Source organism: Tamandua tetradactyla, chromosome 6, assembly GCF_023851605.1.
Source record: "Tamandua tetradactyla isolate mTamTet1 chromosome 6, mTamTet1.pri, whole genome shotgun sequence".
NCBI classification, from domain to species: Eukaryota; Metazoa; Chordata; class Mammalia; order Pilosa; family Myrmecophagidae; genus Tamandua; species Tamandua tetradactyla.
The window spans coordinates 89,725,185-89,751,031 of NC_135332.1; the positions used below are offsets into that span (position 1 = coordinate 89,725,185).

Consider the following 25,847-nt stretch of genomic DNA (forward strand, 5'->3'; position numbering starts at 1 on the left):
TTTTTGCTCTTTCTTGTTTTTTAATATAGGCATTTAGGGCAATCAATTTCCCTCTCAGCGCAGCCTTTGTTCTGATATGTTGTATTCTCATTTTCATTCATCTCTAGATATCTTCTGATTTCTCCAGCAATTTCTTCTTTTACCCACTGGTTGTTTAAGAGTGTGTTATTTAATCTCCATATATTTGTGAATGTTCTTGTTCTTTGGTGATTATTGATATCCAGCTTTATTCCATTGTGATCAGAGAAACTGCTTTGAATAATTTCAGTGTTTTTAAATTTATAAAGGCCTATGTTGTGATCCAGCATATGATCTATCCTGGAGAATGTTCCATGAGCACTAGAGAAGAATGTATAGCCTGATGTTTTGGTGTGTAATGACCTTTGTATGTCTGTTAGGTCTAATTCATTTATCAAGTTGTTTAACTTCTTTATTTACTTCTTGATCTTCTGTCTGATTATTCTTTCTATACAGGAGACTGGTGTATTGAAGTCTCCTACTATTGTTGAAACATTTGTCATTCCCTTCAGTTTTGCTAATGTCTTTCTCATGTACTTTGAAACTCCTTAACTGGGAACATAAACATTTATGATTGTTATTTCTTCTTGGTAAATTGTCCCTTTTATTGGTATATGGTGCCCTTCTTTCTCTGTTATGATATCTTTACTTTTAAACTCATTTTTTTCTGATATTAGTATAGCTGTTCCTGCTTTCTTTTTGTTACAACTAGTGTGGAACATCTTTTTCCATCCTTTCACTTTCAATCTATTTGTATCCTTGTGTCTAAGATGAATCTCTTATTAGCGATTACAATTCTCAATCCATTCTGCCAATATGTATCTTTTAATTAGTAAGTTTAGTCTTACTAATTAAATGCATACTGAAAATGCATTTCTTGAATCCACCTTCTTATCATTATGTCCTTTACAAGGATTGGGCAGTTTTCCCCCATTATATCCCAAGCTAATCTTCCTAGCCCTTTACTCTTCTCTTCTCCTTTTGGGACACCAATGATTCTTATATTTTTGCGCTTTATTTTGTACATCATTTCCTGAGATCCAGTTCACATTTTTCCATCTTTTTTGCCATTTCCTGTTTTTTATGTTCGAAATCTGGTGTCCTGTCCTCTAGTTCTCTTGTTCTTTCTTTCGGCTCTTGAAATCTGCTGTTGTGAGTCTCTAGTATATTTTTTATTTGATCTACATCATCTTTAATCTCTGTGATATCTGCTATTTTCTATTTATTCTTTCAAATTCCTCTTTATGCTCTTCTAGTGTCTTCTTGATCTCCTTTATGTCATTAGCCTTCCCATTTCTTTTATTTGGTAGATTTATGTGAACATCTTTGGTTAGTTTTTTCCAGTGTCTCTTTCTCCACTGGTGTTTTAATTTGGTGGTTAGGTTGGGCTATATCTGCATCATTACATGCTTAGTGGTCTTTTGCTGTCTTCATGGTGTTTAAATATCTTGAATGGTTTACTTTGGAAATTGATTTCCTTTAGTAATCTAAAGCCCTGTATTTGTGGGATGGTTGTGGAACAGGATGCGGGGCACAGTGCGATGCACAATAGTGCAGTGGTACATTGCAGTGCAGGTATAGGCGCAGGCTGGGGATGTTATGCTGGTGCCTTTGAGTGTGGGTACCCAGAAGCTGGAGGATATGGCTGTATGGGTGTTCACATCTGGGGGATAGGGTCCTGGTGTTCACTGGTCTAGGGCGCAGGACTCTTTATGTGCATGCGCCAAGCTCAGGCAGCAGTTCAGTTTGTGCATTTTTGGGCTGGGGGCAGATGTGGCCCAAGTGGGTTCTTGCCCAGGCTGGAGGGTGTGACTGGGAGCCATGCACATGCACAGATCTGGGAGGACCATAAAGTGATGTACACATGGGCAGGACTTGGTGCGGTGGGGTGGGGTGGGGTTCCAGGAATGTATGGTCTGAGGGCAGGTGTAGCCTGAGTATGGAGGTAAGTGCCTGCAGGGGGAGGTAGTTCTCAGGAGAGTTCATGGTAAGACTGCAGGAGAGCTGGGTTAGCCTGTGGCAAGCATCCTCGTGCTTAGGGTGGGGGTGTGGGGTGGGTATGCACACCCATGTTTGGTGTGACAGGGGCACTTGGAGTGTGGGGGTGGGTCAGGTGGGTCACAGTTCATGGGGCTGTGCCGGTGAGGTTAGCACATTCAAGGAACGAGGCTTGGCTTACTTCCTAGTCCCTGTCTCCCCATCTATGCACTCCTGAGGGCTCCTGGATTCCACATTAGGCTGTTTGCACCAGTCAGACGCTCTCTGGTTCTCTGCATCTTAGTTCCTCTGCTTTTGAAGCCAGGGCCTCCCTATATGGTACAGAAGACTCTACCAGGTCACTTACACCCTGGAATCACCGTCTCAGTCACCCTCTGTTCTAGTTTGCTGGCTTGGTTCAAGAAGACTGATGAAGTTCACAGTTTCTCTCTCAAGTGGAAGGGCACATGGTAAACACAGTCAGAGTTTCTCTCTCATCTGGAAAGGCATATGGTGAACACGGTCAGGGTTCCTCTCTCATCTGGAAGGGTACATGGCAAACACAGTGTCATCTGCTAGTTTCTTCTGGCTTCCTGTTTCATGAAGCTCCCCAGGAAGCATTTTCCTTCTTCATCTCCAAAGGTTACTGGCTGGTGGACTCTGCTTCTTGTGGCTATGTCATTCTGCTCTGCTGTCTCTGAATCTCCCTTTCTCCAAAATGTTTCCTCTTTTGCAGGACTCCAATAAACCAATTAAGACCCACCCAAATGGGTGGAGACATGTCATCACCTAATCCAGCTTAACAACCACGCTTGATTAAATCACATCATCCGGGGAGATGATCTGATTACAGTTTCAAACATACGGTATTGAATAGGGATTATTATACCTTTATGAGATGGGATTTTGATTAAAACATGGCTTTTCTAGGGGGCATACATCCTTTCAAACCAGCACATTCCACCCTCTGGTCCCTAAAAAAGTCATGTTTTTCCCATATACAAAATACATTAATTTCATAACAATATCAGAAATCCTTAAACCATTTCAGTAGCAATACAAATGAAATACAAAGTTAGAAATAGTACAAACTCCTATCAAAGTTAGTTACAGGCATGGTCTGTTCTAAGGCAAAGTTCTCTGGCTCTGGACCTTTGAAAACTTAGAACAAGTTATTTGCTGCCAACATACAAAGGAGGACCAGTCATGGGATACATATACGCATTTCCATAGGGAGGAATGGACACAGGGGTCCCTGGACCTATACAGTTTCGAAAACCCGCAGGGCAAAGTCCATTAGATTTCAAAGTCTGAGAATCATTTATCCTCAGAGCTTCTGAAAGCGACAGTCCCACCCTTTCCAAGGGCCTATGCAGAGGCCCTCCTGTCTTCGAATGCAACCTTGGGGGACATTGGGGAGACCACTTTTTTCTAGGCTTCACCCTCTCCAAGCATCGAGGCTGCACCTGGGTTCTCTGCCATCTCCGGGGCACATGCTTAGCCCCTCCATGTGGTGGCAGCCAGGCTCTCCCCAAACCCCAAGGAATGTGCTTCACCTTCTCCAAGACCTGAGGCGGCATGACTCTTCCACTACAACCTGGTGGAAAGCCCATTCTTTGGCTTTGGGGCAAACTCACCCTCTCCCAAGATCTGAGGTGGTACCTTTATGAAATGGGATTTTGATTAAAACGTGGCTTTTCTAGGGGGCATGCATCCTTTCAAACCAGCACACTCTCCCATCCCTTCTCTAGGTTTTCCTTGGAGCAGCGGTGAACGCAGTCTATTCTATTCCACCATCTTCCTGGAACTCAAGAACTCTTGCTTATATAAGGATTTCAATTAATAAATGTAGCAGGAAGAGGGAAATAGAAAATCTTCTTTAGACCATCATGGTTATAATCACTGCTGTCAATATCCATTGATGAATGGTAGTGTAAAACTAAAGATAAACAGGATATTTGTATTGTTTTAAAGTATTTTCTCCCAAATATTTATTGATTACACAGTGAAATTTGTTAACTTTACAGTGTTGAATCCTGGCATGTGACATCTTAGCTGAGTGATCAATGTTAATAATAAGACATCAATATTATGTGCTGTCTGATATGCTAAACTAAAAGTACATCACCACACAACTCATAAGCTCAGTCTGATTGGGTGAAAATAACAGACAAACTCAGATTGAGGGACATTCTACAAAATACCTGCGTAATACTTCTCAAAAACATTAAGTTCATAACAGACAAAAGAACTGTCACAAATTGGAAGGGACTCAGGTGATGTGACGGTTAAATGCTATGTATCATCCTGGATTGCATCATGGTAGAAAGAAAAAACATTAGGGAAAAGACTGGAGAAATCTCAGTAAACATTGTATTTCCCAATGTTAATTTTTTAGTTTTCTGAATTGTAACATGGTTATGTGAGATGTTAGGGGAAGCTGGGTGCAGACTATATAGAAACTCTGTATACTTTTCTTGAAACTTTTCTCTATGTCTGAAATTAAATGGAAACAAAAAGTTAAAAAAAATTATTCCATTTTAACTCACCCTACTCTTCATTGAGTCTGCCAGTGTCCCCTTATATGCATATTATCATATATGCTAAATATATCCTATGGAAAAAGATAGACTTCTTGTCATTACCCTTTCCTTCTGTCTAGGCATAATTGTTTTTCTAAAGCTTATCAGGTGGTCATTTCTTAGTTTTCATAATCCTAGTGTCAAGACTTTCTAAATTGTTAAAAGCTATATATGTATAAAGTAGTTTTCAAAACTGGAATACAGTTCAACAAATTTCAGGTTTTTCCTTCTAGCTGTTCTAATATACTAAAAACTAAAAAGAGATATCTATATGATACATAAAAATAACCTCCAGAATAACCTCTCAACTCTGTTTGAAATCTCTCAGCCATTGAAACTTCATTTTGTCTCATTTCTTTCTTCCCCTTTTTGGTTGGAAAGCCTTTCTCAATCCCATGATGCCAGGTACCTGCTCATCCCTGGGAGTCAGGTCCAAGTTGCCAGGGAGATTTACACCCCTGGAAGTCAGGTTCCACATAGAGGGGAGAGCAGTAGTGAGTGGACTTGGATGGAGAGGCTGCATCTGAGCAACAAAAGAGGTTCTCTGGGTGAGTCTTAGGCATAAGTATAAGTAGGCTTAGCTTCTTCTTTGTAGGAATAAGCTTCATAGGGGTGCACTCCAAGATAAAAACCATATATATTTTAATTATTTTTCTTTGACCTTCTGTTTTTTTATATTACTTAAAATGTACTTAAGCATAAGGTGAACAAGTGTTAATTTTGAAAGAGTAAGTTTTAATATAATTTTGTAAGAATTAGTGTTTAAAATATCTTTGAACATTTTACTACTATGTTCAGAGTTAAAGGATTTACATGCCTGTTTGTTCCTATGTAAAGGAATAACTGATTTCTTCCTAAGAGAAAGTGGTTCAGAATTAAGACTGAAAAATAGATGGTTTAAGATGAATACAATGGCTGAGACATTCCAAACAAAGTCTAGAGGTTATCCTGGAGGTTATTCTTACGCATTAAGTAGATATCACCTTGTTAATCAAGATGTAGTGGAGAGGCTGGAGGGAACTGCCTGAAAATGTAGAGCTGTGTTCCAGTAGCCATATTTCTTGATGATGATTGAATAATGATATAGCTTTCACAATGTGACTGTGTGATTGTGAAAACCTTGTGTCTGATGCTCCTTTTATCTACCTATCAACAGATGAGTAGAACACATGGAATAAAAATAAATAATGGGGGAATAAATGTTAAAATAAATTTAGTTTGAAATGCTAGTGATCCGTGAAAGCGAGGGGTAAGGGGTATGGTGTGTATAATCTTTTTTTTTCTCTGTTATCATTTTATTTCTTTTTCTGTTGTCTTTTTATTTCTTTTTCTGAACTGATGCAAATGTTCTAAGAAATTATTAATATGCAACTATGTGTGATATTGAGAATTACTGATTATATATGTAGAATGGAATGATATGTTAATGTTTTTGTTTGTTTGTTCTTAATTTTTTTAATTACTAAATAAATTTTTTTTAAAAGATGAATACATATACATTTTTCATTTTTTTAGTGACCTTTGCCAGTGTAGATTGCTGAAAGTTTCATGGTTCCCCAAATTATGGGGAACTGCTTTTGCAAATGGTGGGAATGAACTGCTTCAGTGTATACCAAAGATGGCATTTTTGGGACAATTGGAATTTGAAGCAGGGAGATGGCAAAAACTGAAGGAAAATACTGAAATTTTTTCTGGAAGAAAGTATTTAGACTCTCTGACAAATTGTGTTTTACTTGCCTTCTCATTTGCATCTCACCTTTGCGGCTGAGTTATCATGTATGAGAATGATGTAAGCTTCCTACCTTTTACCTGGTTGAACTGCCTTGCGTGAGAAGACTGAACTGTGGCCTATATTTTTCTCTAGGGCTTTCCGCGGAAGTGAGTCACACATTGTTTCTGGCTTTACTTGCTGTCCCTCCCTGGTATGCCAGCTTAGGGTGCCATGGAATTTTCCAGGTACAGCACTGGAGGAGTTGTGGAATAGGAGGAGGGCCAGAGCTTGTGTTTAGTGTTCTCAGGAGAGGGGTCAGTGGATTGTACAGGGAAGCACTGAAAGTGGCCAAAATGAGTGTGAGGGTATAAAATTATCTAAAATAAATGTATAACAAACATTGAAAGCCCTTTTTTGTATTTAAGGTATCTTTTATCATTATTTTTAAAAATTGATTTAAAAGGTATACTGAGATTCTTTTCAGCATGGATTTCAACACTTTTTTTGTGCTTGTGCCAAGAACACAGTGTTCTGTTAAGTCATTCAGTGATGAAGATGACTGGCTTGCTGCCAACCAGGGTCAAGTTCATTCAGATAAGTTTCACTGTGGATTCTGACTGCATGAGGAATGTTTGTCTTGTCTTTGCATGATATCTGGGTATGGGTAACTAGTTCTTTTATAAAAAGTTTATTAGTCCTTTTTACTTTTCAGGCTTATGGTTTTCTTTTTTAGGACTCTGTATACAAATAATTCATCTGTATACAAATAATGCCTTCATTGCATTCTTATTGACCTCCCATGCTTGAACTGTAAAATATAACAGCTCTGATAATCATACCAGTTTAGAATATAGCATACACCACATTGACCCTGCTTTATTATTCAAGTTACTACTTTTATACTTCTAAAGAAGATGTGTATTTAGGAAACATTTTTCTCAATTACATGTGTGAATTAAGAATTGGAGAAAATGGGTTAGAAGCAATAAAAATATAACTTTTCATGAGGAGTGTGTACCTATCAAGATATATCTCTTTTTATGCTTTTTATTCATTTTTTCATTGGGATTAATGATTCCCTAGTTTCTTTTGATTGATTGCTACTGTCTTTGTTTTCCAACCACGAAAAATGCATTGACCTTTTTGTATTCAAGATTCTTTCCTCATGTATTAAATTTATTGGGTTTTCTCTTTCACCTGTTAGATTACATTTGTACAAATTAAATTTGTACAATGGTATGCTTGGATGAGATGAAATAAGTAAACAGAAAGCTAAGGATTATAGCTAATTATGTAATTTGGCATGTCACAGTTTTGTGTGGAAATTATGTATTTAAGCAATTTTTCCTAAGACTGTTTAATTTCTTTACGTGTGAATGAGTAAATGAAGAAATATCTTGCTTCATAACTACCTCACCAATCCTCTAGGAATAACCTTTTTTGTCTGTTCATTCCAGAGTATAACCAAGGTGATAAGTTTTTGTTGATAACAATGTAGGCTTTTAAAGACTACTTACCACTAGTGTCTTTTTTGGCTGATATCTGGTTAATATAAGCAAAATACATTTGCTTATATTAATTAATTGATGATTAATATTTCCTTTTTGTGATTGGCCGCTATGTCTTTCTTCGTTATTAATGTACTTCTATAATCTAGCATGATGTCTGGCTGTGAGTGCTCACTAAGTACTCACATTCTGACCAGATAATAGTTACAAGTCAGATTTTTGACAAATTAAGTGTTTATGACTAGAAATCTGTTTTATGCCTCACACACTCACACACACAAAATATGAATAAATCCCAAATGCATGGTTTTACAGATATTTATTAAATATTTAAAGCCAAACATTTTTTATCAAGGCTTTATTTACATATTCCTTTGGGGCTGTTTTCTGGGTGGGTTATATGGCCTGGGTTTCTTAAAATAATTCAGTGAATCTTGAATGGAAAAAACCTTATTTTCCCACTAAATGTTCCTTTGGCAAAAATATTCATTTCTTACTACAGCATTTCAAGGACTGCTAAAACAGTATTAAATATTTTTCATGTAGATTAGATATGCAGGAATTTCTTGCAAAGAATGAATTTTAAATGCTGAAGGAGTTTTCTATTTCCACTTTTTTGAAGTGTATATTTGTAGTCCTCACATGAGTTTGGTTGCTGTTATATGGTCTTATTTATAATAACATTCTCCCTGCTTCCATAGTGCCCTTTATTGTAAAACTAACCTCAAGTTTCCCAGGGGCCAGAGATGCGGTGGATTGAGTGATGACTTAATTGAGTGCAGGTCACACTGGCAAGGGGTGGTGTAGATTTAAAAAACTGATGACAACAAAAAGTTCAGTTTACTAGGGTTTCAGGAGTAAGTTGTAGACTAAAAAATACTGAGTTTATGTATTTAATGAATTAATTACCTACGTCTAGATAAAAACATAACTAACGGTAGTTGTTTAAACATTCAGTTCTTGTAGAAGTAAAGACAATATGATGAAAACAAAGTTGTTGGTATTATGGTTTTTGATTCTGTATTTATTCATTTTAATTCATCCACTTTTACTGGATAGTTTTTGCTTCTGAAATGATGGTAATGGGAAGAAGCTAAGAGATCAGCGCTGTCACCATGGGATCTAATTTCTCATTCAGTGAAAACTCAGAATGCTCGATACTGATTCTTTCTTATGGTAGCTAAGAATAGAGTCTTGCCATTCAAAGGACACCAAACAAAATGTGCCTTCTGACATATATTTTCAGCCATGGAAAAAATTAAAAGGAGTATGATTTTGTACTTAATTAAGAAAAACAGTTAAGAAAATGAATGTGTAATAAACATCTATAGTCACATGGCTTGGTTGTTTGAAAACCTACAGTATTTCATATGATAATTAAATTGTAAATAGTCTGCTCTTTAACAAAGCTTATGTGTCTGCTGGGTTCAATATGTGAATGTAATGTGGATATGACTTCTATAACTTGGGTTTCTAAAACAAACTTTAATGGAAAACAATATTGAATAGACAGCACATTGCAGGGATTGGCGGTTTCCATCTAATATCTAAAGTAAGATCAATAGGTACATAAAGTTCTAAAAATGTTTGGATACTGAACTTAGTCTTTAAAATGTATACGGTAATGACAGTTATATTTACTCTGCTACCTAATATGTGGTGGCACTGCAAAATCTATTTTATGTATATTTCCTCCTTTGAGCTCCATAGCAGCATTCTTGAGGTGGGTATTATTACCTTTATTTGCCTACTTTATTGGTCTAATTAAAAACTTTTCTGCTTACTTTGTTGGTAAGCAGCAGAATGAGGATATCAGTTATGAATTAAATCATAAGAGAAGAATCCTCTGTGTTCTCCCAGTCAATTTAGATTGAGTGCTCATATAAAACATTTTGTTTCTTTAATGAGTAGAAAATTAAGAAATAGGGTAAAAAGTGTGACTTTATAAGCTAGACTAATATGGGAAAAATTAAGCTTTCCAGACTAGCTCCTTCTTGTTTATATTTTACTCAGAGTCTTGCATCAAATTTGTGACCTTGGCATACTTTGGTGTTTGGATCTGAGGGAGGGAAAATAATTCAAGCAGGTTCCCATACCTCAACACCCACTCCCAAGCCTACATGTCAGAACTTGCTATACTTATCTTGACTGTGTGGGAGACTATATCAGCACTCTGGTCCACCCAGTATGTATGCTGTAGTTACTTGAAATATCTCATGAGGTAGGATACTTGTGTGAAGGTGGTGGAGGGGTTTAAGAAAGATAAGTGAAAAAGAAAATTTGCTTAAGTCACACTTTCATTTATCATCTTTTTACTCTCTGATTCCTATTTGATTTCAGGTTATTTTCTTTCTGTGGTCTGATGAAGCAAGATAGCATTTATTTTCCATACCATATAATTTTTGTTTATTTTTTAATTGAGTTGAACTTCAAAGAAGGAAAGCACAATAAGCCTCATATTCATTTCCATAAACATGTGCTTTTGTTTTGTTTCTCACTTATAAGAAAAAATTTGGTGTCTGAAATTTGGAGTTCTGAAAAAAAATTACGGAAGGAAATCGGGAGGAGATTTCATGTGTGTAGTGCTCATAGATTAGTGTGCATAAATTTCAGCAGGTCCGTGGTGTGCTCTCTCTGGTTCAGTTTCTTTCTGTTCATCTTTGCTTCTCCAACCTAGTGAGAGTAGGCATCTTTATTTGCCAAATCTGTTAACAAGTATATTGGCTTTTTTGTGGACCATTTTACTTTTTTAATCCTTAAAGAAATAAATATTAGGGAAATATCTCGTTTTTCCCCAAATAACCTTTTATCAGAACTGATAGATTTAGAATATATTCTCGCTCTCCACGTTTGTCCCATTCCCATTGCGGCCAGAGACAGGATCTAACATGATTAAATTAAATTTTCTTAATTTAAAATCAAGGTTTAAGACTAAGATCTACTTAACCTTTCTGACAACAGTTTGTGATGAGAAAGTGATATCAAAAAACCTCAGCTTTTTGCCCTGTATTTCTTTCTAAATATGTAATGACATAGACTTAGATTATCCAATTAGAATATATTTCTCAGTTCACAAGAGCGTTATCTGACCCTTATATTACTCCTATGGGAACATTTTTAAAGATTTTATCTGTTTTCATAGAACGTGTTTCTGTTTTTATGGGCTTTAGTTTTGCCCACAGATATTCATATTTAGCAAGTTAGGATGTAGGCTAACACATACCTTTTATTGAGTTCTCTCTTTCCATTATTAAGATAATTCATAATAATAATAAATTACCCTAGATTTTGTAGCTGGAAGCATTTGGAGTGAACATTTTTGTAAATTTTGGTTTCTTTTTAAGGGACTAACCTTAGCATGACTGGGATGTCGTGGACATCTGGTGCTGGGAATGAGGCAAAGAAGTCTAAGACCCTTTTACTTTTACAGATTTTTAGTATAGTTCTGTTTTATATTATTTACCTTGGCACATTAGAGAAAAGATTTATACCACCTCTTTTATCATTTTCTGGCAAAAATCTTAGTTTCAAACTTTTGCAGCATCTCTTTTGACAACCATGGGGTTGAGATCTCTGTTGTTTGGGAACCCAGTCCTAGTTCTGGGTGGCAGAGCTACTGTGGGGGAGCCTGGGAGAGTGGCTTCTCTGCCATCACCAAGGGGCCAAATGGAACAAAAAACTGGTGAATAGAGGATAGTGATCTTAGTTTTACGTTTTCTGCAGGGACACGAATGGGAGGTGAATTTATTTGAATTATTTTCTTCACATTCCTTGAAAATCAGCTTAAGCACTGCAGGCAAACTTAAGTGAGATTTTGATGACTTGGCATGTGCCCTACAGAGTTTGTATCTCCCAGTTTCTGTTAGAGGCAGTCAGACCTCATCCACTGTCTTCATTTGTGTGCTTCTCTCTGGTCAGGATCACACCTGTTCAAATTGGGACTTACCAAGTCCTTCAAGTGGTCAACCCAGATACTCTTCTATAACTACAGAGTTGACAAAGGAGTGATTGATCAGAGGTCATAACAGAATATGCCCCAAATGAGTTCCAAAGGCTAACTCACATGGCAAAAGCATCTCTGAGGGAATTAAAAGGTATAGAAATGAAAGTGTGTGTGTGTGTGTGTGTGTGTGTGTGTGTGTGTATGTGTGTGTTCCAGGCAGAAGAATTTTTCACACACTTTAATTTCTTGGTTGCCCATTGTTTAGGTTTGCTAATGCTGTTGGAATGAAATATACCAGAAATGGATTGACTTTTACAAAGGGGATTTACAAAGTTACAGTTACAGTTCCAAGATCATGAAAATATCCAAATTAAGGCATCAACAAGAGAACACTATCACTCAAGAACTGCCTGTCATGTCTGGAGTTTCTTCGTCACATGGAAAGGCACATGGTGATGTCTGCTGGCCCTTCTCTCCCAGCTTCTGGTTTCAGACAGTTCTCTCAGCCCCTGACATCTCCTGAGGTGTTTTCCTTCTGCATCTTCAAACATCTGTGTCCTCTACAAAATGTCCATCTCTTAAAGGCCTCCAGTAAGAACAAATTGAATGGGCAAGGTCACATCTCCATGGAGACAACTTAATCAAATGGTCCCACCCATGATTAGTTGGGTCAAATCTCCATGAAAACAACCTAATCAAAAGGTCCCACCCAATAATAGGTCTGCCCCCACAAGATTGGATTAGAAGACATGGCTTTTCTGGGATGCATAATAATTTCAAACCAGCACATTATCTGCCCTTTGGACCCCCAAAAGATACGTTCTTTCCGTATACAAAATACATTCATTCCATCACAATATTACAAAGGCCTTAAACCATTTCAGAAACAACGCAAATACAATACCATGTCAAAAGGAGTACAGAATCTCATCAAATCAGCCACTGGCATGATTTATCCTAAGGCAAAATTCTCCTCTGGCTGTGGACCTGTGAAACTCAGAACAAGTTATCTCCTTCCAATATACAGAGGAGAGACAGTCATAGGATAAATAATCCCATTTCCTCAGGGAGATATTGGAAGAAAAACAGGGGTCAAAGACCTCAAACAGTTCCTAAAACCTGCAGGGCAAACTCCGTTAGATTTCAAAGTTTGAGAGTCATTTACAGATTGATGTTTCATCCTTGAGGCTTGACAGAGCAGAAGTCCCATACTTTCCAAAGGCTTATACAGTGGCTCTGCTGTCTGTGAACACTAGAAAGAGGGTCGCAGCATGCGCAGACCACCTTGTGCTCAGCCTGCCCTTCTCAAGCATCTGGGTGGCAGCCTAACTTTCTGCCATCTCCAGGGCACATGCTCAATTGACTCTTCAGAACAGTAGGATGGTGGCCAGAGTGTCTCCAGTCCTGGGAGATGTGCTTCACCCTCTCTGAGGCCTGAGGTGACAAACTTTTTCCTGCCCTGTATCCAGGGCAAACTCACTCTCTCCACGCAGGAGTGGATCCACTGTTCTGTCCCGAGATTTCCTGACTCTAAACTAGCTTTCATGGTTCTGTCTTTGATTCCTTCAGTCTGTCCCTTATAGTTGAGACTGGCAGTGGTTCCATTTATACAGATCTTGCAAGAAATAGCACACAGCATACTGGTGTCACACCTGTCAGACAATAGGACTTTCCACATATCCTTTTTGGATAACTGCATTTCCAAACCCAGCATTTTCTGAAATGGCTGTCTGGTTCCATGTTGGTTAAATCCTCACAGAGGACACTATTCTCTGTGGTATCACTTTCTGGAAGCCTAGAATTTTCCAGAGTATCAATTTCTGGTCTCATTGTACCCAAGAGTTCAGTTCATAGCTTATCCCTTTCCTCTTACATTTTATTATAAGTGGCAAGGAGAAGCCAGGTAGTATTTTCCACATTTACTTTCAAAATCTCTTCAGCTGAGTATCCCTATTTGTCACTTTCAAATTCTACCTTCCATCCAACACCAGGACTCAATTTTGCCAAATTCTCTGCCACTTTAAAAGAAGGTTCGCCTTTCTACTGGTTTCTAATGACATTCATCATTTCTGTCTAAGGCATCATCGAAAATAACTTCAGAGTCCATATTTCTACCAATAATCTCTTTAAAACAAAGGACTTTTTGATTGAATCTTTCACATTTCTTCCAGAATCTTCCCCTTATCCATTTACCAAGATGTTGCGGCATTTTTGGTATTTGCAAGTTGCAGCACCCCCTCCTGTTAAGAAAATCTGTTTCTGAATCAACTAACAAGGGAGAAAGTACTGTACTGGGTGAAATGATTGGTCCTAACTATCAAGGGGAAATAGGACTGCAACTATACAATGGAAATATAGAAGAATTTTCCTGGAGTACAAGAGATCCTCTAGGGCATCTCCTAGTATACCATACCTTGTGATTAAAGTCAATAGAAAACTGAATTGCTTTGTCCAGGCACGTAATCCAGGGAGGACTACCAATGACCCAGAACCTTCAGGATTGAAGGTTTAGGTCACCCCACCAAAGAACCAGGATCAGCTCAAGTGCTTGCTGAAGGTAAAGGAAGCATAGACTGGGTACTGGAAGAAGGTAATGCCAAACATGTACGAGGACCACATGACCAGTTACAGAAATGAGAACGATAATGGTATGACTATTTCTTCCTTGCTTTGTTATAAATGTGTTTGTTTTGTACATAAAGCAAATATCTTGTTTTCTTCTCTATCTTGTACCCTTATTATATGATATGAGTTGTTCATGGTATAGTATTTAAATTATAGGATATGACGTTTAAGTGTAAGGACTTGCACCCTATACTGGAGAGATTTATTCATTTCTGGTTGTGTGTGAGTATTGTTAGTTGTAAAATATGTCTATAATTGTGTTCTATTTAGAGATATAAGTATGGTTTAAGGTGATGTGTATAGCTGCCAAGTGGACAAAGGGTGAACTGTGATGGTTATATTCATGTGTCAGCTTGGCCAGGTGATGGTGCCCTGTTGTCTGGTCAGGCAAGCACTGGCTTAACCATTACTGCCATGGACTTAAATCATGTCAGTTGATTGCATCTGTGGTTGATTACATCTACAGTCAACTAAAGAGAGTGGGAGAATCTAATTAGCTGGCTTTAATCCAGAGTTGGATATGATCTGGTCATTTGATGATTTTTAAAGGAGAGGTGAAAATTTCTACAGTCAGAAGAGAGAACTTTCATCTTTCCTTCAGCTAACTACCTCACCTGGGAATTTTCAAAGACATTCATCGTTGTTGCCAGTTTGTGTCCTGCCCTACAGAATTTGGGCTTGTGCATCACTACAGTTGCATAGACACCTTTATAAAATCTCATATTTAGAGATATCTTCTGTTGGTTCTGTTTCCCTAGAGAACCCGAATACACCCATTTTCTTTTCTTCCTTCTTCCATGATCAACAGCGATAGAATGTTTCAATGATGTGCATGTTTGGCAGCATAGTCACAGTCATTCACACCACTGAAATGGTATTTTTAAAAACACTTACTTTGTGATTTTGCACTTTAGAAGAGCAGAAAAATGCTCTGGACTGTAATTCAGTGTGGGGACAACAGCTTACCTTATAGTTGGGAGACTTTGGCTACCTGTTGTTAATGTGGTATCGAGGCTGGTTTTTGCTTTTTATTTCTCTTTCTTCTATTGAGGTAGCAGATTAAGGAAAATCAGAGTTCTTCAGTTTATCTTCGGAACATAAAAGAAGATGACCAATATGCCTGTGGAGAGTCTACTACCCACATTTGAAGGCAGGAGTCAGTTCTGAGTACTCTTGGATGATTGTGTTCAGGGAGACATGGAAAAGGATAAACAAACTCTCTCTGTGTGCAGTTATTGCTCTTATAAAATATTATTCTTCTAATTAGGAAATAAACCACTTGCTTTTGATGGAGCTATTTTGTGCATTTTGTTTAGAGTAGCCACTGGTCACATTTAATCCTGTGTAGACTTGGAGCTGGCCCCTTCCTCTTCCAAACTCTTGAATGATTTCTGCCTTCTTGGACATCAGGCTTTTAAAAAGCCAAATGTTGCTGTGAGCTGTGTGTTCCTGTAGGTTCAGAGAGGACTCTACCTCGTGCATCCTGGACTTGGACTCTGCAGCTTTAGTCTCCTGGTAGCTGTTAGTTGAAGCTCACCAGGAAATGACTGCCATTATATTGGCCTAATCTTGGCCAAAAACTATCAGGAAAACTCTGGCTATCTTTCCAAGCAATGTTTTTGATCTAACAACTTCAAAGCAAATTTTGATTTTCTTATGCATAAGCTGTAGACCCTAACCCTGGATTAGGGACTAACTCCACTAATTGGTTCAGTCCACTCAGTTGTTTAATTACCAGTTGGCAGGCCCAAGTTTCTCTTCAGTTCATAAATGGAATTCTCACTCAGAATATATGCAGCCTTCATTTAGTCATAGCAAATCTTACAAATGATGATTTCAGTATTTTTCTCAGGAAGCCTTTTTCAGTGACATTTCTAGCAAGGCAGGCCTCATAATCCAAAAATGCTATTAAAAAAGGAGCTTCCTCTTTAGCCGTGTTTTTTTGAGTTTTTGTAGTCATCTTGGATCCATAAGTAAACTCTCAGGTGAATTTTCAGGTTTTTCCTATGTGTACTTACCTAGGTGGCAGATGAACAGTTTTTACTGAGAGGTAGGTGCCTTCCTCTGTGCTGGCACAGCCTACTTATCTGCTTGCCCTGCACAATACTTTTTCCCTCTGAGAGAGACCCAGCGCTTCTGTATCTATAAACAAAAGAAAGCATCCACAAATGTTTGGGGAGCAGTACTATCCTACATACCTTGATTTCTTCTGCTAGCAAACCTGGATTACATGAAGAAATATAAATTTTTGTTTCATGAAGCATCAAGCATCTTCTTGGGCACTAAACTTTAAAACAAGTCAAGGATAAATTGGCCCCATCCCTGCCCTTGCAGAAGTAGCTCTGCTCCTGTAGGTGCTACCTTTACAAGGTTCACATGTTGTGGAAAAGGGTGCAGTTCCTCACTGCTGTCATACGACTTCCTTTTTCCCTAGGAGGTAAGCATTATTATTAAATTCTTCCATAGGTTAAAAAAAAAGGTATATTAAAAATATGTTTTCCAACAAATGGAAACATATTCTGTGCACATGCTATACAGATACTCTATACACTATACCCAGTATGCACATACTATGAACATTATACACATACTATATGCTATAAACCCTTGCTGTGTGTACAGTATGCATACACTATACATGCTATACACATACTATGCGTGCACTACACACATACTATATATACTATACACATACTAAATACAAACTATATACTATATACACATGATGTATACATTGCATGTTATACACATACTATACATGTACTGCACATATCTATACTACTTACATGCTATAGATACATACTATATGCATACTATACTCATAATATGCTATATATGTAGTATGCATATTATTCACATACTGTATATGTTACACAAATGCTACAATACTATGCACATATACATACTATGCTCCCTATAATATACTATACACATACAATGCAGTATTATAATGCTATACCCATATTGTACACATTGCTCTGCTTTCAAAATGTTATTGAACATGCCTTGAAGCCTTCTTACGGTTCTAGAGGAAGAATTTCTTTTTATGATTGTTTATACTGTAATTTAGGCATTCCACTATTGATGGACTTTTTGGTTGTTTCCAAGTGTCTTACTTTTTTTTGTTTTAAAGATTAAACATGGGTTTTAATTAGGGACTTAGAGACAGAAGAATAATTCTTGCTAATGGCGACCGGCTGGGAAACAGAAGTCTCCACTCCGCTTCCTGCCCGCTCCCCCCCCCAAGTCTTTTAATTTTGAAACAAAGCAGCTGTTATGCATACGCCATTTTGCATGTAAAAATGCCCTGTTTCCAAGTCCCGGTCCTGTTCCTGTTTTTAAACTTCTTTTGGGAGGCCACCTCTATGTCTAGAAGGAGATTATTCTGAGATGTTTCTTTGCTTTTAAACATTAAATAAATTTACTTGTATGAAATTCCAGGCTATTATTTTTGCTATTACTTCATTAATGGAAAGACCATGATTTGTGGATAGTTTTTTAACCTCTATTCTGAAGACATTGTTTCTCCAAAGGAAGAGAGAAAGAGACTGTAAAAAGAATTGAAAGGTTAAGACTGCAGTTTTACTTTGGATTATGGAAAAAAGGGATAATTTGTGTAGTTTCTAATATATGCTGTGTAAAGTGTTATGATTATGAAAAAGATATACATATATATTTTTTTAAAATAACTATATATACCTATATACACATGAAATTTGCAATATAGTAGGAAAGGTAAAATGTGTTTATTACAAAATGATTGGACACTAGAGCAAGGTAAAGATAATACTGTGTAATATGGTGCCAAGGAAAGCAAAACTGATCAGTATTCATTCTGGAATGAGAGTAATCAGAAAAGTCTTTATTGAACTGACTACTCAAGGCTAGGGTATGTCTAACAGTGAGAACAACTGAGCCAAGGCATAGGGCTAAGACCAGAGAAGTGCTGTGTTAACAGGCTAAGGATGTGGTTTAGAATTGGACCACAGAGTTTGAAATAGAAGTTTGGGGTCTGAGAAGCAGCTGAATATTGGCCTTGGATGCTGGGATGAGGGACTTTGAATTCCTGTAACTGGATTAAGGGGCTTTTATAGTTCATGAAGAGGAGAATGCCGTGTTGGGGATTTTCCTGGGAGGTGTGTGTAGGTTAGGGGACTGTATGTGCAGAGAGAAAGAGAGGAAAGAAAACAATAGGGAGATATGACTGACCAGTGTTTTTCAATGATCCAATAATAGATACTAAGAATATTTGACAAATGGAGAGGAATCATGAGTTGTTAAGATTTATCAATGAATTTGTTTCAGTTCAGTGTGTACATAAATGAGAACATAGAGCAAAAGGCATATAAGATAATCATTCCAAGGCTGAAATCCTATACTGATTGGCTGTATAATGGAAATCTGAAAAAGGAGCCACTTACCCTGTTAAGTAGGAACTCTGTTTCTCTTCCTCCTAGTCTATGGTAAACTCTAATCTGCTTTCTATCTCTATGAATTTGTTTAGTCTAGATACTTCATGCAAGTGGAATCATACTATTTATCATTTTCTGTCTGGTTTATTAAACGCAACATAATTTTTTCAAAGTTTAGCCATTGTGCTGGTTTACTGGTTTGAAAGGATGTATGTCCCCTGGACACGCCATGTTTTAATCTAAATCCCATTTCATAAAGGCAGAATAATCCCTATTCAGTACTGTATGTTTGAAACTGAAATCAGATCATCTCCCTGGAGATGTGATTTAATCAAGAATGGTTGTTAAACTGGATTAGGTGACGACATGTCTCCATCCATTTGGGTGGGTCTTGATAAGTTTCTGGAGTCCTATAAAAGAGGAAACATTTTGGAGAATGAAGGAGATTCGGAGAGAGCAGAGAATGCTGCAGCACCATGAAGCAGAGAGTCCATGAGCCAGCGACCTTTGGAGACGAAGAAGGAAAATGCCTCCCAGGAAGCTGCATGAAACTGGAAACCAGGAGAGAAGAAGCTAGCAGATGATGCCATGTTTGCTGTGTGTCCTTCCAGATGAGAGAGGAACACTGACCATGTTCACCATGTGCCTTCCTGGATGAGAGATAAACTATATGTTTGCCATGTGCCTTATCACTTGAGAGAGACCCTGAACTTCATTGGCCTTGTTGAACCAAGGTATCTTTCCCTGTATGCCTTTGATTGGACAATTCTATAGACTTGTTTTAATTGGGACATTTTCTCAGCCTTAGAACTGTAAACAAGCAACTTATTTAATTCCCCTTTTTAAGAGCCATTCAGTTTCTGGTATGTTGCATTCCAGCAGCCAGCAAACTAGAACAGCCATGTTATTACATGTATCAGAATTTCATTGCTTTTTGCACCTGAATAATGTTCCATTGATTACATATTCTACATTTTGTTTATCCATTCATCTGTTGATAGGTATTTGTGTTGCTTCACCTTTTGGATATTGTAAATAATGCTGCTATGAACATTTGTATGCCAATATTTGTTCAAGTCCCTGTTTTCAAATCTTTTGGGTATATACCTAGAAGTAGAATTGCCAGGTAGTATGGCAATTTTTGAGGAATTAGTTCAGTTTTATCATGTGAGAGTGACTGAGATATTCTAATATACCTTAGTCATTTGTAATAATGACTGGATTAAGTATCGCAGGACGGAAGCATAGATTTGAAGGATTTCTATAATTTTTTAACTTTGAGAGAAACTGAATTGAGGAGAAAAAAAAATCCTTATAGAGAGGAAAAACCTAAGTGCTCTTCTAATCAGTGCTGTAGAATTCTTTGATGTCAAATGTTTGGTGCCATGTTTTTGTATTTTCTTTATAAATTGTGGTAGGCAGACTTCTAAGATGGTCCCTGAGCTCCCTGCCCCTGCTGGACATGCCCTGCATAGTCCCTGAGACTGTGAATGTGATGGAGTTTATAGGAAATGTTATGTGGCACAGTTGACTTTAAGAAGGGAGTTTATCCTTAGTGGAACTAACTTAATCTCATGAGCCCTTTAAATCTGGGTCTTGAAGACAAAGATTTGCGCAGGAGAAGGATTTGATGTGCTGTTGCTGGTTTGGAAATGGAGGGGCATGGCAGGGAATGTGGGTGCCATCTTGGAGCTGAGAATGGCCTCCTGCTGACAGCCAAGGAGTTAACAGGCACTTCAGTTCTACAAGTGCAAAGAACTGAACTCTGCTAACAACCTGAATGAAGGAGATTTTCCCCCCAGGGCCTACAGAAGAGAACTGAGCTTGGCTGACACCTTAATTTCAGCTATACCTTTCTGGACTTATGGCCTATACAGCTGTGAGCTAACAAATGGGTATTGCTTTTAGCCACTAAGTTAGTGGTAATTTGTTATGAGGCAAGATAGTGGCAATAAAGAGAAGTTAAGTGGTTGACTGGAATTGTACCTTGCTTGCCTGTGGTGTGTCCTAGCTTCCACATCAAATTCTTCCTGCCCCTCTCTCTCTCTGGGAGCCTTCTTTGACTAAGGTACCACCCCCCCACACACATGTGTGCCTTAGTCCTCTTCTTATGTGTCCTGTTGCACCTCCTTCTTATCTTTGCATTGCACTTCTTAGTGTGCTATATTGTAACAGATTATTTCCTTGTCTATAACTAGCTTGATCTTACTGTTGTAGCATCAGCATCTAGCAGAATACTTGGTACTCAATATTTGTTAAATGAATGAAAATAAGGAAGGAATTGTGAGATGGTAGTTGGAAAATAAAGGTTGCTGAAGAAAAATTGGCAAGTAGGCAAAATGGAGGCAATAAAAACACAGGCATTCAAAACCAAGTTAGAAATTGTAGGACGACAGAAATCAGGGATTTTAACAGAGTCAGAAAGAGAAGCCAAAATTATGATTTTATTTTTCTAGGGAAATCCCACTACTGATTTCAGATTATTTTCAGTGGAATAGTGATCAAGAAAAAGAGAGAATGCCCAGTCTCTTGGCATTTCCCAGGAGGGAAGCATGCTATTGGTCTTGATGGCAAGAGAGAAGAGTGCATGTTTGCATAAGCTCCATGCTCACCTTCCATACACTGAAAAGAAAATCACATGTGGCCTTCTTTCATGCAAAGTTGTTAATAATTGCCTTCTTATTAATACCATTATTAATTTATATAGACTGTTGATCAAAAAGCAACCTATATGTACAATACCTCTGTTCCCAGTTTGATAATAGATCAGTTCTGCTAGTGTTATAAGAATCAGGAAAAAGAGTTCTGGGCATGATAAAAATTTAAAGAAGGGAGGTAAGTAGATAGGATATTGAGGTTGAAATGCCTGCAGATAAAGGGGATGGAAACAACTTCTACCAGAGATTGGCTTTATTATGAAAAACTAAAAATAACAGCTTGGACTATTTCATATAATGCCAGAGAATTGATGGATGATATATTCTCTGTGAGTAGGATACATTTCCTGGGCAAATGGAAATAGAGAAACTTTAAGAAAAGATAGCCATTTATTATATCAGTTGGTGAGTGGGTTTATATGTGAGGAGGATGTTGCAGGACATCATAAAATGAAGAGAAAAGCAACCATGATCCTGACAGAGCATAGGAACATTTGACTGAAGAATTTTCTTTTCCTCTCTGCCTTTCAGTCTAAATCATCAGATACTTTTCCGGAAAGATTTCTGCAAGAACTAGAGGAGAGAGGCAGTTCTGTTAACAAGACCACAGTTACATAGACAGAAATTGATTTTTGTGGGCTAGTTTTAATCCAAACTTTATTGTTAAAGTTTTGTGTTTATAATTAATGATAATTTTAATATAGTACTTAATGTTTTAACTGTTACTGAGACCACAACTAGGTTCTTCAAAATCCCCTCAATTTCTTAAGACACTTAATTCTCCCTCTTGACTTCCTCTTCATCTTTAGAAACTGCAATTTCCTTTGTAGGAACAACTTTGTGCTGGGCGCTACTCTTTTTGGCCACTTCTGTCTTGGATGTCCTGTATTTTTTTTTATCTAAAGCCATAAATGCATTGCAACACTTAACCATTGCATCACATATGAATTGAGAAAGTCTAGAAGGAAATCACAAGCTGGCTGTCCCCTGCAGGAGCCTGGTTGCTGTGTCATGATAGGCAGTTGGTGTTCTGAAGAACAGTTATGAAGGGGACAATTTAGAAAGGACTTCTTCTAGGGGCACATTTAATAGTTAATCATTTGGGGAGCACAATACATGTGAAAAGAAAATATTTCCTCACACTTTCATGTCCAGTGCTATTTTCCTGATGGTCACATTAAATTCAATCAATCAATTAATTAATTAAAATGAATTTATTAATTAAATTTCATTAATTTTCAACAGTTGCTTTGTTATTTCATCTATTTGTTTTTACTTTTTACAGTGCTGTGCTGTTCTCCCTCCCCCCCATTTTAGGAGAGTCTTTTTCTTTGACAGAATGGGAGGAAACTTACTGCCATATTTGTTCACTTTCCACTCTCTCCTGTTTTATGTACTGTAAGTCTATTGTGTATTCCTAATCTCATCTTTTTTGTGAAAGAGTTGATTTCATGATTATGTCCTGAAAAAATGTTTTCATAGGCACAACAAGGGGTCAGAACAGGATTGTTCACCTATTAAAAATAAGTAAATGTATAAATTTGGTCACAATCTCCTATAGGTTCCTTCTCTGTGTGTAAAATCTAATGTGGTAAGAAATATGTTTGCTCTCCTCAGAAGGCAGAAGGAACCTCTTTAGTTTCCTTCTCTATCAACTGCAGAAGTGGTGCAAAATTCATTTCCCTTTTGTTGCTGTTCCGACAGAATAGTTTCCTTTAAGGCTCCCAAAGCATAAAGGAAAGGTAATATTGGGGGAGGAAAAGCATTTTTTTCTGCTATTGTTTTTTAGAGATCAGACAAAGAAGTATAGTAAGTTATTTACTCAAGGTTTATTTAATATTGCCCTTCATAGTAAATATCTGTATGCCAATCTATATTATTGGATCCAGACTTTCCAGGCACTCACATTTCCAAAGAGACAGATATATATGCAAATAGTTGTAGTAAATACCAATTCAATAATAGAATTGGTAAAATGTATAGTGGTGACAAAAAGGAGGGTGTGGTCAGCAATCTGGGTTAAAAAAAAAAATGTCTCCCTAACACATGCTAAAGCAAGTGCAATAAAGTATCAATGGTAGAATCTAGGTGGTAGATACTGATATGGGCTCACGTAAAATTCACTCAATAGAATGTTGTTGGTGGAGAAAAAGTCTTCCGAAATAAAGGATGCTAGAATAAAGCCTTCAGCACTGAGTCATTGTTTGCCAGGTAGGCAAGAAGGGTAAAGGATATTCCAAGTAAAAGAAATAATATAGAAAAATTCTGGAGGGCTGGGCAGCTTTGGGGGAAAATTTCAGTCATTTAGTATAGTTGAGTTAGGCTTTGTTATTGGAGGAATAGCAGGAAATGAGATTGAAGAATTAAGGTAATGGAGGGCCTTGAATGCCAGACTATTTGATTTTTATTTATGTTTGCAAAAATAGTCATCCATGTTGTCATATGTATCAGGACTTCAGTTCTTTTTGTGGCTTAATAATATTCCATTGTATATGTATATATTGAGTGAAATAAGCCAGACACTAAAGGACAAATATTGTATAACCTCACTGATATGAAATAATTAGAATAGGCAGTTTCATAGAGTGAGGATCTAGAATATAGACTGACAGAGGATGGGGTAGGGATAGAGAATGGGAAATTAGGCTTAAATGCCCAGGGTTCCTATTTAGAATAATGGAAAGGTTTTGGTGATTTATGATAGTGATTGTAGCACAACATTGTGAATGTACTCAGTAGCCCTAAAATATGTATTTGGTTGAAAGGAGAAATGTTAGGTTGTAATAGAATAGGTGGTAATGTATAGGTGTATTGTAATAGAATAGATATTAATTGAATAAAAGTGTTTTTAAAAGTCCATGGAACTGTACCACGAAACAGTGAATCCTAAGTTAAACCATGGACTGTTATTAATAGTACACTTATAAAAAAATGTGCTTTCATCAGTTGTAACAAATGTTCCACACCAATACAAGATATTATCAGTAGGGTGGTAAATGGGAATTTTGTATGTTTTGCATGGTTGTTGTGTAAACCCACAGCTTCTCTAATAAAAATAAACAGAGCTCATTAATAGATGTCTAGATTGTACCAGGTGAATTGGAAGTGAGGTCCTCTGCTTGGAACTATTCTGGAGAAATCAACTTTCTAGCCCAGCTGTTCATGTGGCCCACCCTCTGTCTCTGCCATACCAATCACATTCCAGTTCCCAAACATGGCAGTTATTCTCTCTTTCATCTTTCTACTAATGCTGTTGTCTTTGCTTAGAATGCCCTCCTCTTCCAAACCTGTGAAATAATCTACTCATTTTCAAGGAAAGTCTTCTGGAAAGACTTTTCCATTAACCTTCCTTGCCCATTGTCATGGTCAGGTTCATGTGTCAACTTGGCCAGGTCATGGTGCTCAGTCATCTGGTTAGGCAAGTGCTGGCCTGTTTCTTGCTATTAGGACATTTCGTGGACTTAAATCATGATTACCTTGGCTGTATCTACAGCTGATTCCATTTGTAATCAGCTAAGGGGAGTGTCTTCTGCAAAGAGTGATGCTTAATCTAATCACCTGAAGACTTTTAAGGAGGATTCAGAAGAGACAGTCACTCTTCCTGCTTCAGCTGGCAAGCCTCTCCTGTGCAGATAGTCCAGATCCTTCATTGGAGTCACCAGCTTCACAGCCTGCCCTATGGATTTTGTGCTCTTTTATTCCCATGGTTATCCAGCCAGCCTCTCCTGAGAATTCGTTGAGGAACTTCATTGGCATTGCCAGCTTGCAGCCTGCCCTACAGACCTTGTATACTTACATTCCCACAGTTGCCCAGCCACCCTCTCCTGAGAGTTTGTTGAGGACCTTCATCAGAGTTGCCAGCTTGCGGCCTGCCCTATGGACCTTGGACTCTACATTCCCATGGTTACATGAGATAGTTTTATAAATTTTATATCTACATGTATCTCCTAATGATTCTATTTTCTAGAGAGCCCTAGCTAATGCACCCATGAACTGGACCCATCCCTCCCTGTGAGTCCTCCCATATTGCATATCTTTTGTAGCCCCTATAATTCTTTATCTCACAGATTTAAGTGATTTCCATCCTTCTTCAATATTGTATCTTGAAGTCAAGAAAAACGTCTTACTTTTCTTCTGTCCCCACCCTATAGAAATGTCTGGTACAAAGTAAACATGGAATAAATGTTTGATGAGTAAGGATGGGAAGGTTTCTTATTAACTACAGGCAATGGTAGGCATTGGGGGTAAGTGTAACAAGCTGCTATCTCTGTTCTTAGGAATTATATAGTGTTTTTTGTACTCTCATTTTATCCTCATGATGCTTTGTGGAACAGGTATCATTATTCCTCTTTTACGGTTGGGAAATTTGATGCTCAGAGAGGTTAAAAATGCATCCAGGATACACTACAAATAG

At 37.6% G+C, this 25,847-nt stretch overlaps 1 protein-coding gene across 7 annotated transcripts in view; it reads left to right on the forward strand.

The window, feature by feature from the left end:
• The window catches only part of SPIDR (scaffold protein involved in DNA repair), a 757,458-nt gene that overhangs the window by 255,078 nt on the left and 476,533 nt on the right, over positions 1-25,847 (forward strand). Inside the window, exon 1 of one of the 7 annotated variants that reach the window (XM_077166727.1) lies at positions 2,146-5,125. The exons of the other annotated variants lie outside the window; for them this stretch is intronic. The gene's annotated coding sequence lies outside the window, so the exon portion shown is untranslated. Of the gene's footprint in view, positions 1-2,145; positions 5,126-25,847 lie in introns of those variants that run through there. 7 annotated transcript variants of the gene reach the window in all.